Source organism: Phyllostomus hastatus, unplaced genomic scaffold (genome assembly GCF_019186645.2).
Source record: "Phyllostomus hastatus isolate PE091 unplaced genomic scaffold, TTU_PhHast_1.1 phas_scaffold_46, whole genome shotgun sequence".
NCBI classification, from domain to species: domain Eukaryota; kingdom Metazoa; phylum Chordata; class Mammalia; order Chiroptera; family Phyllostomidae; genus Phyllostomus; species Phyllostomus hastatus.
This window is the reverse complement of record NW_025334032.1, coordinates 2,222,002-2,238,324: the sequence shown is the minus strand read 5'-3', so window position 1 is coordinate 2,238,324 and position 16,323 is coordinate 2,222,002. Positions and strand designations below refer to the sequence as shown.

General features: G+C 37.7%; 1 protein-coding gene across 1 annotated transcript in view; it reads right to left on the bottom strand.

Annotated features, from left to right (window-relative positions):
• The window catches only part of CAB39L (calcium binding protein 39 like), a 158,971-nt gene extending 144,941 nt beyond the window's left edge, over nucleotides 1-14,030 (bottom strand). Inside the window, exon 1 of the mRNA XM_045821874.1 lies at nucleotides 13,957-14,030. The gene's annotated coding sequence lies outside the window, so the exon portion shown is untranslated. The remainder of the gene's footprint in view (nucleotides 1-13,956) is intronic.
• Between the last annotated feature and the right edge of the window lie 2,293 nt (nucleotides 14,031-16,323).

The following is a 16,323-nucleotide window of genomic DNA, read 5'->3' as shown; positions in this document are numbered from 1 at the left end:
TACAGCAAAGTGAAGACATTGTACAGAATAATTTCTTGTACAAAATTGTTTATTTGCCTTTTCATTGTTTATAACTTATCTATAAAATGTTTTCCCCTACTGCCAAAAAAATATCTATGTATAGTAATTAGGACTTCATTCTTCCATGTTTTCTTCCCTTAACTTAGTGTCATTGTTCTGAAACCTTATTTTAAAAATTGATCAAATAACACATTGCATCTGGTTTGCTTTGGATATACCTGGCCCTTCTGAACATCTAAACTTACATGGAGTTAGTCAAATGAGAAAATACCTGGTAAGTCAATTGTGCCATTACCATCAGAATCCACTTCATTAATCATGTCCTGTAACTCTGCTTCTGTGGGATTCTGCCCAAGAGATCTCAATACAGTTCTCAATTACTTTATGTTACCGTTCCATCTCATCCTTGTCAAATAGTGAAAAGGCTTCTTTGAATTCTGCGATCTGCTCTTCAGTCACTGGTTAGCCACTCTGCAAGCACTACTGAGATGCAACTACCCAACCACTTAGCTTGCTTCCTCCACTTGAACTTGAGAAATTTGTAATAAAATAAATTTTGGGTTCAAATATAAGTGTCAAGGTATATAAGATATAATGCATGTATCTGACACTTAATAAAGTTTATAAATTTTGTAAAAAATAAAAAACATTTTGATAGCGCTATATTCTAAGATAGTAACATAGTACAATTTAGTCAATCATTTCTTTTGTGTAGTTATTCCAGGCCTTGCTACTATAAATAACATTACAATAACATCATTGGATGCCTGGCCATATCTCTAATTATTTTCTCAGGATAACTCTCTGTTAGTAGAATTAGTATGTTAAAGAGCATGAATATTCTGATAAGTTATTTTCTAGAAAGACTCCTAGGGGTTTTATTCTATGCAGCAGTTTATGAGATTCTGTCTCTCCACATTTTTGCTAGTGATGGTTTATGTTTTATAAAATGTGTCTCATCTATTTCTTAGAAAGATTGACTTAACAGCCACACTTCTTTTACTAAGGAAAAACTTTCACCTATTAATACATTTCTGATTCTGTAGCAGCTTGCACAAGAATGGATTTTGTGAAAATTGCTCAATTTGTTTGGGAAAAAATGCCTTGATAATTCATTTGTGATGAATGTTAAGTTCAGAGGGGCTTGTTTGAATATCAGAAGATGATTGTTAAATTACTTTTTAAAGAGATGTGTTTTGTTGAGGATCAGGATGTTAAGTATACAGATTTGGAAGTAGAGGCTGGGACAGAATTAATGAGAAGAAAAAATGTAAATTCACAAAGAAAATCCACCAGGAAGTTGTTAACTGAACTGAAGAAGTTCATTTCCCTGCCAAGCACAAGATAAAGTAGAACTGGAGTGCTAACACTAAAAGGTAAAATACATTGGGAGAGGTTGAATGAGGCCCCTAAAAATTTATATCTCCGACTCAGGCATGGATTCCCTAAAGAACAACACATAAACCCAAGAGGGCAGCTGTATCAGTACCCAGTTCATCCTAACAATTTCAAGAATTAGTAGTTCAATGAATGTTCTCAATTACAAAGAAAAAAAATCAAGTTTTCTACCATAGTATTTGTAAGTGGAAAAAAGTGTTTTTTTTTTTAAAGCAACAGCTATATTTCTCTATAAATAGGCATTTTTAAAAATGTGGGCTCTGACATATCTATAGAGTACACATTCTACACTACTGTATCACATGTCTACTGGAAAAACCTATAAACTTCCAAGTATCCATTAAAACTCTATGTTGAGAAAGTTATCAGTGCAAATAAAAAGAAGAGGCTTGCTGCTCTGATATTTACTTCATTAATTGACAACTTCATGACACTAGAACGTAAGCTTTTTTGAAAGCCAGGGTCCTTGTGTGTTTTGTTCACTGCTTTATCTTCTGCATACAGTAGGCACTGGACAAATATTTATAAATAAATCTCCAATCAATTTTTTAAAAATTATAAATCACTTTCCTGTTCTGCTACTGTATTCTTTGTCTTCAATCAAAAGGAAAGACAGAGAGGGAATGCTTAAGTGCTGAGTGGGTGAACTCATTAAAAACAAAATCAGTTTTATTTTTTCTTTTTCTGCCCCTTCCAAAGGGAATAATGCTTTCTTTTTAGAAAAGTTCACTTAAGGCTGAAGTATTCTTTAGTACTAGCTTTCCTTATAGTCAAAGAACATTTATGCTGAACCCTATCTTCTGGAAAGCCCTTTTCTCCCCAATAGTCTCACTGTTCATGGATGGGTAGACACATCTAACCTGGGTTTTAGTGAAGACTAAACATGCCACCCCCTGTTACTGGGTTCAGACCAATTAGAGACTGGTGGTCTAAGATTCCAAGTGAGAACAGCTGTGGCATGTCTACAGTATGTGCTTACAAACCTTAACCATGACCCACAATAAAAAATATATGCCTGATACAAAAATCTCAGTAACAAACTAACACACATGCAATTAAAAGTTTCACAAAGTAGTCACTCCTATCACAAGCAATGATGCACTTTAGCCAAATGACCATGAAAGGGCAGCAAAACAGAAAACTTTTAGAGAACAAAAAATCTGGTCCACTCCAGACAAATACCACAGAAAAAAAGTGAGACCTAATCCCACCCCCACCAGTGAAGACCAAGTAGAAAGCCTAGACTTCCATCCCTGCCTAGCTGTAACAAGACACCCCACCCACTTCCCCTAAACCAGGAACAAAGAGGAAGTTGGAACATTCATCCCCTCTGAGACAATACCCTCCACACCACATCTGTGCAAGTGAATGCCACTTGTATTGCCTCATTAGTCAGTTATAAGATGCCTCTCATCCTCCTGAAGGGAATGGTACCAGAAGAGGACTTGCAGAAATTCAGGACTTTTCATTACCACTCAGCAGCACCAAGGAAACCCCTCCATATGTTGCCAGTGGAGGTCACATGGGAGCAGTAAAGAGGTATTACTCCACTTTCAGCCAGGGTGGAGGCCTAACAGAAAGACTGAATTTCCTCCTACACCTGGCAGTAACAAGGAGACCAGCCCCACAGTGTCAAAAGACGTGGTGAAGAACCTGGACTTCCAACGCCACCTGGTGGTAATGAGGCAGTATCCTTCTTCACTGATGATGCCTGCTAAAACACAGATTGACATAAGATCTAGGCAAGGTTGTCAAATTCATTTCCACTGGGGACCACATCAGCCTCATGGTTGCCTTCAAAGGGCCAAATGTAATTTTAGGACTGTATAGATGTAACCTCTCCTTAACAGTTAAGCGAGAGCTCAGCACAGCTGCCAGGTAAAAACAAAGTGCTAGGCCAGATAAAACAAGGTGGAGGGCCAGATTCGGCCCATGAGCCTTGTGTTTGCCACCTGTGATCTAGGGTATTATAATACAATGTCCAGGATTCAGTCAAAAATTACTAATTATATCAAGAACCAATAAGATCTCAAACTGAATGACTAAAAATAATAAAAAAGATGCCAACACCTAAATAAACACCGATGTTTGAATTGTCTGAATAGCAATTTAAAAGAGCACTCATAAAAATGTTTCAGTGAACAATTATGAATGCACTTAAAACAAATGAAAAATGTAAAGTGTCATCCAAGAAACAGAAGATATAAATAAGGACCAAGGGAAAATTTAGAATTAAAAAACATAATATATAACCAACACAAAAATCCCAGTGGATATGATAAATAGAAGAATGTAGAGGATGGAGGAAAGAAGCAATGAACTTAAATCCAGAAAAACAGAATTGCCCATTCTGAACAGAGAGAAAATAGGCTGGAAAAAATTAATAGACACTCAAGAATATGTGGGACTATAACAAAAGATCGAACATTTGTGTTACAAGAGTCCCAGGAAGACAGGAGAGAATGCAGATAAAAGGACTTCTCAATAAATAACTGCTGAAAATTTCCCAAATTTGGCAGAAAACACAATCCCATATATTCATGCAGCTAAATCAACCCTAAACAACATACTCCCAAAGTAATTCACACCAAGACACATGATAAGTCATATTTCTAAAAATTAAGAAAAAAATCTTGAAAGTATATCCAGAGAAAAATAACACATTAACTACAATTAAAAACCAATTCAAATGACAGATCTCTCATCAGAAAATGTGGTGACCTGTAGGTATAAAGTCGATGAGGCTATACTAATATAAATGATAACAAATAAGTGGGAGATAAGAGACAAATCTCTTGTGCAGAATAATTCCCAGTGATTAGCAGGTGGAACTTAACTTTCCACCCTTTAAGTTTCAGTTGTACATAGTGACTTCCTTTCAGAGTGTGGTATGAAAAAGGGGTTGGTGCTAACTTGACAGAGGAGTCACCTGACAAATACTACCTCATCTACGTGATCACAGTCAATGTCAACAGTGCTAAGTCACATGATGCAATCAAAATGGTGATTTACCTTTTGTTGGGGCCCACCCTACCTGGTCTCAGGAAGCTGTAACTCCCCGTGACTTAGGCTGAGTGAGAGACCTCCGAACCAGGGGCCACTAAGGAGACAAAACTTATTTCCCTGGCATGAACGCTGCCTGTTCTGTGCCTATGCTTGATCAGTTAGCCAATGACGGGTAAGATTTCCCATGGGAGGAATCGCCTAAGACAGGCATGATCATGAGGAGGCCTCAGGGAAAAGACTCGGGGCTATGGAAATGAAGGGGTGATCGACATCAACCCCTGCCCTGTCAGCTTTGTCAAAGCCTGAGTCCTTGTTCTTAGTTGTGAGAAATCCAAGTCTCCTGGCTGTCTTTGTCTCCTCTGCCCAACTCAGGCCTGCGGAAATAACAGGGGCGGTGCAGCCCAGACCAGAGTTGGCAGACCCCCGGGGTAATCAGGCCTGGGACATAGAATATGCTAGATCCTGTGAGATCTGCTTGCTGGAGGATGCTATTGAATTAGAATTTGAAGGTACAGGCAGGAAATGAGACTAGCCTTTTAGGTCCTGTAGTGATAAAACCCCAAACTTTGCCCAGAATCCCAGCAGGAGTTCTGTCAGACCCTTTGGAAATTACCTATTCCTTTTAATCTTCCCTGCCAGACTGTTAATCCACAAATGGTGTCTGTATTCTTAATGAAAGCCTACTCAGGCAGGGGCTCAGGGTACTCTCCACTAGAGAGAATGGCCGTTTCGTCCCTTTTTCCCCACAGGACTTGGTTGTCCCTGCGTATGTTTTTCTCGTGTTTCGATGAGCATCTGCAGCAGGGATGGATACTGCTGGCCAGTAACCTTCACAACCTCTGTGACATTCCATCTCAAAATCTATAACGCCAGTCTACTAATGAGAAAAACATCAACCAAATCCAAACTGATGAACATTCTATAAACACCTGACCAATACTCCTCAAAATTGTCAAGGTCATCAAAAAAAAAAAAACCCAAAACAAACAAACAAAAAAACCCCCAAAAGTTTGAGAACCTGTCACATCTAGGAAAAGCCTAAGAAAACCTAAAGACTAAAAGTCATGTTTTCCAGGAATAGGAAAAGCACCATGGGTAAAAACCAAGAAAATCTTCATTAAGTATAGACTTTAGTTAATGACAGCAAATCAATATTGGTTCATTAACCATACCAGTTAATAAACTGCTTGCAGGATATATGGAAACCCTCTGTACTATCTTAGTACTATCTAATTTTTCTGTAAATCCTGTCGATAAAAGGGTTCTATTGAAAATAACCTCACAGGACAATCTGTCATAACTTTCTAACTGGGTAGGTAATGGTGGTTAGTAAAAGGTTTAATGTAGCCTTAAGCCAGCCCTGTCCACTGTTTCTATATACATAGGTTAATACACCTTTGGAATGCCTCTTTTACAAAGTAACCACCCTCACAAGAACACATAGTTTTAATTAGCCTATAATCCAATCTGCCATGCTTTCTCTCACCTTCATATAATCTTTCTCAAATTCTCCCTTTAATTCCAAATGCATAAGAGAAGCTGCAAACTTCTATTCTCTGAAGCATTTTCCTCAGTCTGTTGAGCTCTTCCTTCCAAGGCGAATCCTCTGTTTGGCTCAAATAAATTTTTATGAAAATTCTCTAAGGGTTTGGATGTTCTTACATTGACAATCTACAACTGTTCTAAAAAATGAAGTTTATTTTAAAACATTTAAAACTTGAGAATTTATCAGGATAATAATTTATTTTAAAAACCAGAAGACCAAATGGTAGCAATAAAGGAATAAATGAACACATTTAAATAAAGGGACGAATGAATATTCAGAGATTTACTCCTGACTAAAATACACATGTTCCAGTTATATTTAAAAATAGGGGATGAAGGGAGCACAAGATGGTGAAGGTAGATGGGAGAGGAACCCAGTTCTCCCTGTGCCCAGCTGGAACACCTAGCTGATCTCCTGAGGAATGAAGTGAACAGCCAACAGAATCCCAGCTTATATGTAATTTGGAGATCAAAAATTATAGAGGACATTGAAAACAGATGGTGAGGAGATTGTGCTGGCATGGTAAGGTCCCTGGGATCTGCGTAGGGATCTAGGCCACTGTGGCCCTGAGACTGGTACCTGCTGTAGGATGAGGCTAGGAGAGTTAGATTACTAGCTCCCTCTCCTGCCAGAGCAGAGAGGGCAGCTCAACACCAGGAGGGGCCTGGACACTGGAAGTCACCAGGGGGAATACAGACAAAGCAGGTGATACACAGAAGCAGTATACATCCACTGGGCTGGGACTGTGGACACCAGCATCAGAGAAATTGAGGTGCTGGGAGACACGTGGAGAAGGAATGAGTTGGGTCGTGTTGGGCCATGACTCAGATAGTCTCTGGACTGGTTGGAAAGTTGGGCTGTGTGAAAAGCCATGCGCTTGCTAAGAACAGTGGGCAGCTGCTTTGTAAGAAACTCTCAGGCAGCAGCTGGCTTGCCCTGAGGGTAATTTGAGCTGTACCCGCCAAGAGACTGAGTGGCTAAGTAGAACTGAATGTCCTAGCTTGTCTTGTGCTGCGTGCCCAGAGATTGAGTGGCTGATTTGAGCCTTGTGGCTCACAGAGGACCTGGGCTAAAGGCTGAGCAGCTGTGAATATTGTGGCCCAGACCTGATACCCATCTTCTCAAAACCATAGGAAGGGAGAAAAGCAAAGGTAAGGCCCCTCTTCCTGTGGCATCCAGGAAGACCAGCAGAACTCATTAAACAGGTTTAAAGTCAGCAGGAGGCTTTTTTTTTAGTACATTTACCACTTTTATTTTATCAATATTTTATTTCTCTTTCTTATTTAGTTTTCCTCATTTTATTTATCTGTTCAATTGCATTGCTTGACTGATTTTCCTGATTCTCTCCTTATTATATGTTAATTTTCCTTCCTTCACTTCACTTGTGTTCCAATAACACACTATTCTTGATCGTGTACTTTTTATTCTGGTTATCCAAATCATATATTTCTTGTCATATTATTGTTGTTCCAGTACTGTTGTAAATAACTGTTGTTCCATACAATTATACATGCTACACAACAACCCTCTCTTATCTTAGCCCACTTCACTTTATTCCTGAGCATCATTACTGTTGCGGTAAATTCTATTCTCTCTCACACTATGCCTACTTTGAAACCTTTACTTTCACTATATCTCATCATCTAACCTTGCACAAGTGCTCTGTTTTCTGGATTAAGCTCAAATCCTCCTCCCCTCTAACAAGAATATTATCTCTCTCCCCTTTTATAAAAAGTGGATAGTTGGGTGAAATGTCACAGTTATTGCTATAGTTATCCAAAGAATCTCCTATCTCTTCGAACTTGCCTATACCTTAAATCCCATAAAATACTCTCTTGCTGTCTTAATTCATTTTCCCTACCCTCTTCCACTGATCACATACAAGGGAGTTGTGAACATTAGTATACCAGATGGAGGCGAGAAACCACCAACAAAGGAACCACCAGCAAAAGGTAAAAACCTCCAAACAACAAGAAAGCCCACACAAACAGAAGAAAGGACAAACATAGAGCATTCAGACAAGGAGATCAAAGAGACCACACCACTGAACCCCAAAGAATTCCTACCTAGAAGTTCACCCTCCAAAGACAGCTAGCAAAGCAAAACATCAGGAAGGAAGAAACAAACAAAAAGAGTCACCTAAAATGGGGAGGAAAAAAAGAACATGCGATCAAAAGGAATGAAAGACGCCCCACTAAAAGAGCTAAATGAAATGGAGGTAAGCAAACTATCAGATATAGAATTCAAAATAATGGTTATAAAGATGCTCAAGGAATTCACAGACAACTACAAGGAACTGAGTGAGAACTACATCAGCATGAAAAAGGAAACAAACTATAAACAAAAACCAGGAAGAAATGAACAATCAAATCTCAGAAATACAAAACACACTAGAAGGAATTACAATCAGGCTGGATGATACAGAGGATCGAATCAGTGAGTTGGAGTAGAAGGGAGAAAAAAACACCCAGAAAGAGCAAGAAAAGGAAAAGAGACTCAGAAAGAATGAACAGGTGGTAAGGGAGTTGCAAGACAACATGGAATATAATAATATATTTAATATTTAATTCCAATTTAATATTTAATTCCAATAATAGAGATACCAGAAGGAGAAGAAGAAGAGAAAGACATAAAAAACCTGTTTGATAAAGTAATGATGGAAAACTTCCCTAATTTGTGAGAGAAAAAAATCACACAAATCCAGGAAACACAGAGAGTCCAAGTCAAGAGGAACCCAAAGAAGCCCACTTCAAGACACATCATCATTAAAATGGCAAAATTCCAAGACAAAGAGAAAATCTTAAAGGCAGCAATGGAGAAACAGGAAGTAACACACAAAGGAGCCCCAATAAGGCTAGCAATTGACTTCTCAGTAGAAAGAAACACTCCAAGCCAGAAGAGAATGGCAAGAAATGTTCCAAGTAATGAAAAACAAAAGCCTGCAACCAAGACTACTCTATCCAGAAAGGCTCTCAATTAAAATGGAAGCTGAAATAAGGAGTTTCTCAGACAAAAGAAGTCTAAAAGAACACACTTCCACCAAAGGAGCTCTGCAATGAGATGCTAAAGGGACTGCTTTAAGAAAAGGAAGAAAAACAGTGGTAGACAAGAACACAGGTACGAGAAAATGGCAATGAATCAGTACCTATCAATAATAACTTAAACATAAATGGATTAAATGCTGCAATCAAAAGACATAGAATAGCTGAATGGACAAGAAAGTATGACCCACACATATGCTGCCTACAAGAGACCCACCTTAGGACAAAAGACCTACACAGACTGAAAGTGAAGGGCTGGAAACAAATTTTCCAAGCAAATGGACAGGAAAAAAAAAACTGGGGTAGTAATACTCATATTGGAAAAAACAGACTTCAACAAAAGGGGCCATAAAAAGAGACCCAGAAGGTCACATCAAAATACTTAAGGGAAGAATCCATCAAAAAGACATAAACATTTTAAATATATATGCACCCAACATAGGATCACCCACATACATAAAGAAAATCTTGGAGGACTTCAAGAAAGATATGGACAGCAACACAATTATAGTAGGGGATCTTGACACCCCACTGTCAAAACTGAATAGATCTTCCAAACAAAATGTCAACAAAGATACTGCAGCATTGAACAATGTCCTAGATCAAATAGACTTAACTGATATATAGAGAGCCTTTCAACCCAAAGAAGGAAAATATACATTCTTTTCAAATGCACATGGAACATTTTCAAAGATAGACCACATGATAGGACACAAAACAAGTCTCTACAAATTCAAGAAAACTGAAATCATATCAAGCATTTTCTCTGACCACAAGGGACTGAAACTACAAACCATCCTCAAGGAAAAACCTCAAAAACATTCAAACTCATGGAGATTGAATAGCATGCTATTAAACAATGAATGGATCAAGAATGAGATCAAGGAATAAATGAAAGTTTCTAGAAACAAATGAAAATGAACTCACAACAATCCAAAACTTATGGGACACAATGAAGGCAGTTCTGAGCGGGAAGTTCATAGCGATACAACCCTACCTAAAAAAGATAAAAACATTTCAAACAACCTAACCCTACACCTACAAGAATTCAAGGAACAACAGGAAAGACAGCCCAGAGCAAGCAGAAGGAAGGAAATAACCAAGATCAGAGCAGAACTAAATGACATAAAAACTAAAAGCACAATTCAAAGGATCAATAAATCCAGGAGCTGGCTCTTTGAAAACATAAACAAAATGAACAAGCCTTTAGGCAGACTCATCAAAAATAAGAGAGGACCCAAATAAACACAATCAGAAATGAAAGAGGAGAGATTACAACCAATACCACAGAAACACAAAGGATTGTAAGAACTTACTATGAAGAACTATATGCCAAGAAATTTGAAAACCTAGGTGAAATGGACAGAGTTCTAGAAAAATATAATCTTTGAAGACTCAGAAGAAGAAGAAGAAAGCTTAAACAGGCTAGTAACAGCTGACAAAATTAAAACTGTAATCAAGAGACTCCCAACACACAAAAGCCCTGTACCAGATGGTTTCACAGGAGAATTTACAAAGCATTTAAGGAAGAGCTAACCCCCTATCCTTCACAGACTATTCCAAAAAATCCAAGAAGACAGAAGACTCTCAAACCCTTTTTATGAAGCCAGCATCACCCTAATCCCAAAAGCAGATAAAGACATAAGAAAGAAAGAAAACTTCAGGCCAATGTCACTGGTGAATACAGATGCTAAAATCCTCAACAAAATATTGGCAAACCACATCCAGCAATACATCAAAAAGATCATACATCATGATCAGGTGGGATTCACCTCAGGGATGCAAAGATGGTACAATACTGGCAAATCAATGAAGGTAATACATCACAAATACAAAAGCAAAGATAAAAATCACATGATCATATCAACAGATGTGGAAAAACCATGTGATAAGGTACAACACCTATTATGATAAAAACACTCAGCAAAGTGTGAGTGTAAAAGAAGTATTCCTCAAGATAATAGTGACCATATACGAGAGACCTATAGCCAACATCATACTCCATCGGCAAAAACTAAAAACTTTGCCACTAACAGCAGAAACAAGACAAGGTTGTCCACTTTCACCACTTCTATTCACATAGTATTGGAAGTCCTAGCCACAGCAATCAGACAAGAAAAGGAAATAATAGGCATCCAAATTGGAAAAGAGGAAATAAAACTGTCATTGCTTGCAGATGACATAATAGTGTGCATAGATAATCATACAGACTCCACAAAAAAACTACTCAACCTAATAAATGAATTTGACAAAAGAGCAGGATACAAAATCAATATTCAGACATAGAAGGCATTTTTGTATAACAACAATGAAATATCAGAAACAGAAATGAGGGGAAAAAATCCCATTTGATATAGCAACAAGAAAAATAAAGTACCTAGGAATAAATCTAACCAAAAAGGTAAAAGAACTGTACTCAGAAGACTACATAACACTGAAGGAAGAAATTACAAATTCCAAGACACAAATGGAAACATCTGTGTTCATGGATTGGAAGAATTAACATCATCAAAATATCCATACTACCTAATGCACTTTTTAGATTCAATTTAATACCTGTTAAAGTACCAATGTCATATGTCACAGATATAGAACAAACACTTCAAAAATTTATATGGAATGATAAATAAGTCCAAATAGCTGCAGCAATTTTGAGAAAGAAGAACAAAGTAGGAGGGATCATAATACCTGATATGAAACTGTATTACAAGGCCACTCTAATCAAAACACCCTGGTAGTAGCATAAGAACAGACACATGGACCAATGGAACAGAACAGGGAGCCCAGAAATAAACCCAAGCCTCTACTGTCAATTAATATTTGACAAAGGGGACAACAACATGCAATGGAGCAAAAATAGCTTTTTCAACAAATGGTGTTGGGAAATCGGGACAGCTACATGCAAAAAAATGAAACTTGATCAACAAGTTAAACTATACACAAACTAAATTCAAGGTGGTTAAAAGACTTAAATATAAGTTGTGACACCATAAAAGTCCTTCAGGAGAACATAGACAGGAAAGTCTCAGATATTCCATATACCAATATTTTCACTGGTAAGTCCCCTACAGGAAGGGACATAAAGGAAAGAATAAACAAATGGGATCTCATCAAAATAAAAAGCTTCTCCATGGCTAAAGAAAACAGCATTAAAATGAAAAGAGAACCAACTGTATGGGAAAACATATTTGCCAATGATACCTCAAACAAGCATTTGACCTCCAAAATATATAAAGAACTCACACAACTCCACTCTAAGAAGACAAACAAGCCAATTAAAAAAATGGGGAAAGAACTTGAATGGACATTTTTCCAAGGAGGACATACAGAGGGTCAAGAGACATATGAAAAGATGCTAAGTATCACTAGTCATCACAGCGATGCAAATTAAACCCTTCACAATGAGATACCCCTTCACACTAGTGAGAATGGCCATCATAAACAAAGCAACAATCAACAAGTGTTGGAGAGCTTGTGGAGAAAAGGGAACCTTAGTGCACTGTTGGTGGGTTTGCATACTGGTACAAGCATTGTGGAAAACAGTATGGAATTTCCTCAGAAATCTAAAAATGGAACTGCCTTTTGACGCGGCAATTCCACTGCTAGGATTATATCCTAAGAACCCTGAAACACCAATCCAAAAGAACATATGCACCCCAATTTTCATAGCAGCAGAAGTTACAATAGCTGAGTGCTGGAAGCAACCTAAGTGCCCATCAGTAAATGAATGGATCAAAAAACTATGGTACATTTACACAACGGAATTCTATGCAGCAGGGAGAAAGAAGGAGCTCCTACCTTTTGTGACAGCATGGATGGAACTGGAGAGTATTATGCTAAGTGAAATAAACCAGGCAGTGAAAGACAAATACCATATGATCTTACCTTTAAGTGGAACCTAATCAACAAAACAAAAAAGCAAGCAAAATATAACCAAAGACATTGAAATTAAGCACAATGTAACAGTAACCAGAGGGGAGAGGGGAGGGAATAATGGGGGGGAAAGTGTGAAGGGTTTACCAGACAACTATAAAGGACACATGGACAAAAGCAAGGGGGCTGGAAACAGAAAGGGAGGTGGGGATGGCTGGGGTGGTCAGGAAGGGTGGTAGGAAAAGGCAGAAAATTGTACCTGAACAACAAAGTTCAAAAGCATTTAATAAAGAATACAATTAAAATAAAATAAAATAAAAATAGGGGATAAAATACCAAATTACATGTTTTTAATTTAATGGTAGTGGGTTCAGTTCACAAGAATTAGACTAGTAGAAAACTCTAATTATCAAAGTCTACAACAATGCATTACAGCACCCATTTGCCAATAATGCCAATAATGCATTACAGCAGAAAGCTTGACCAAAAGTTTTTTCAGGAATAAAATGAATTTAAAATGTAACAAACACAAAGCAATTCCAATTAAATATGAATCAACAGGATGTCAGTATAGAGAATTAAACCGAAGTGATTGTACCCTACATAGCTGGTACAGACAAAGAACAGGAGAAAACCTACAGAATTACATAAACATTTGCTATGCCTGTTTGACTGGTGTTTCCTTCAGGACCAGAAGATAAACAAAAGGAGTAGACTAGAAACAGCCCCAGCCCATTGGAACTGACTAAAGAATGCTCCAATGGCCCCGGCATGAACTGCGCTTATTGCACCCTCATCATTATACTAAAATCTCCACCCAAAGTCAGGCTTATCCACCATTTTCTGTACATGCAATATATGTATAGCCATGTCTGCTTACTGTGCATGTTTACCCCAAACATACCTCAATATGCTGTCATGTAAGCAACTATCACTATAAAAATGGGTAGTCTTTTGTTCTCTGAGAGGTACTGCTTTGGGAAGACTCCCAGTACACTCCTTGCTTAATGGCTTGCAATACAATTCCTACTAACAAAATCATCTTGGAGTGTTCTTTTGGCTGACACCTACCAAATGGCTGGACACCGGTTCCATTCAGTAACAATATTTCATAACACACATGGCAATTTATTTCAGGAGGTTCACAGATATAAACATAAGAAAATTCTAAAAACAGCTGGAACAAAACAGAACATTTTCATATTATTTTATGTAGAAAATTTATGAGCTCTAAAGAAAAAGACAAATCAATTGAAATATATAAAAAAATAACCTGATTGGTGTAGCTCAGTGGGTTGGGTGTTGTCCTGCAAACTGAAAGGTTGCTGGTTCAATTCTGGGTCAGGACACATGCTTGGGTTGCCGCTGGGTCCCAGGTTGGAGGTGTGCAAGAGGTAACCAACCAATAGATGTTTCTCTCACACATTTATTTTTCTCTCCCTCTCTTTCTCTCTCGCTTCCCCTCTCTCTAAAATAAATAAATAAAATCTGTATTAAAAAATAAAAATAAAATTTCTGTATAAACAAACAGAACTAATTATAGGTATGTTAAAGAAAAAAAGGCAATACAGGCCCAATATGGCATCACTCATAACACCACAACTAATTGCAGTTTCAGCTTCTCCCAGAAACATGATCTTAATCAACCAGTAAAGAATTTTTTGGTCATTTATCACATAGGCCCTCTCCTTCCTTCATAGAAAGAAGAGGCAACCTACATGATAAAAACCATCCCTCTTCTTTTCCCCTAAAGAAAAGATGTCCTAATTGAAAAATAATTCTTTTCTTTAATAGCTTCCTTGACCCACCCTTCTTCCTATAAAATCCTTTCAGTTTGTACAACCCCTTGGAGTGCCCTTGTAATTGCTAGACAAGAGGATGCTAGATTCATGAATTGCTTAATGAAAATTACGGACATTCTTTAGAATGAGCATCACCATGTACAACTAAAGAATAACACAGCTTTTTTGCACCTATAGAAATTCCTTCCTTGCCCAGGCCAGGCAGCTCAGTTAATCAGAGTATCATCCCATATGCCAAGGTTGTGGTTAGATCCCCAGTCAGGCACACTGAAGAATCAACCAATAAATGCATAAATAATTGGAACAACAAATTGATGTTTCTCTCTGTCCATCTCTTCCTCTCTCTCTCTCTCTAAAGTCAATGAATTTTTTAAAAAATTTCTAAAACTTTAAAAGAGAAATTTCCCCCTTGGCTTATTAACACATAGTAATTATATATCTTCCTTTTCTTACAAAAACCCCTTGCCTCATAACTGGAACACTATATCAGTTTCTGCCTGAATGTGCTTCCTAGAACTGCAATTCTCTTAGATCTCAAATAAATGTTTGTTGCCACTCACTTTGTTCTTTTTCTTTTTTTTAAAGATTTTATTTTATTATTTATTTTTAGGGAGGGAAGGGAGGGAAGGAGAGAGAGAGAGAGAGAGAGAGAGAGAGAGAGAGAGAGAGAGAGAGAGAGAGAGAGACATCAATGTGCGGTTGCTGGAGGTTATGGCCTGCAACCCAGGAAGGTACCCTGACTGGGAATCGAACCTGGGACACTTTGGTTCCCAGCCCGCGCTCAATCCACTGAGCTACACCAGCCAGGTTCACTTTGTTCTTTTAGTTTTAGGTTGACATATTGAAGACAGAGAAAACTTTTGTGGAAGAAAAGGGGCCACACATTAACCTGACAAGCTTAGTTAGGGTAGGTTCTCCAAGGTAGTCTTACAAACTCAGAGACCTAAAGTAGGCACAAAGAATGGTCTGAAATTAAAACTTATAAACTAAAAACAGTTCTAGGCAGGTAGTCATGTCAGGACAGCATTTTTCTCTAACAAAGGTCAATCTTTACCTGAACTATGCCTGTCTACTCTCCTTTTGCATCTATGATAACATATCTTTGGAATGTCAAGGTAACTTTCCTTTTTTCCCAACCCCCTAGGGCACAAGCTAAGACCACAAATCCCCTCATTGTTATTGTTATGTTAATTGTTGACTGTTAACTATTTTTTATATACCAGTGTAAAAGAAGTGTTTATCATTTTACCTTTTATCCAGTCCCAGATGTTTCCCTGCTTTACTTTCTCCACCTCCCTAATCTAGCACCAATGGATTTCAGGTAACCCTTACATCTCCTCTTTTGATTGTAATGTATAAAATAAAGTGATAAAATGCCAATGTCTGGACCCGAGATTTTACTTCCCAGCAATTGTCTTCAGTTTGACTCAAACTCACCAAAAATTCTGTTTGGAATGTTTCTTACATTGACACTGCATAGCTATATTACCAAAACCATTTAGTAAACTATGAAAAAAAAAACAAACAGGAAACCGGTACATTTACCATAGGTGATATGAGTGATAACATACACTACAACTTTGTGGAATCTGTTGATAGTTGTAATAGTTATGAATGTATTCAATCCCCTTTTACC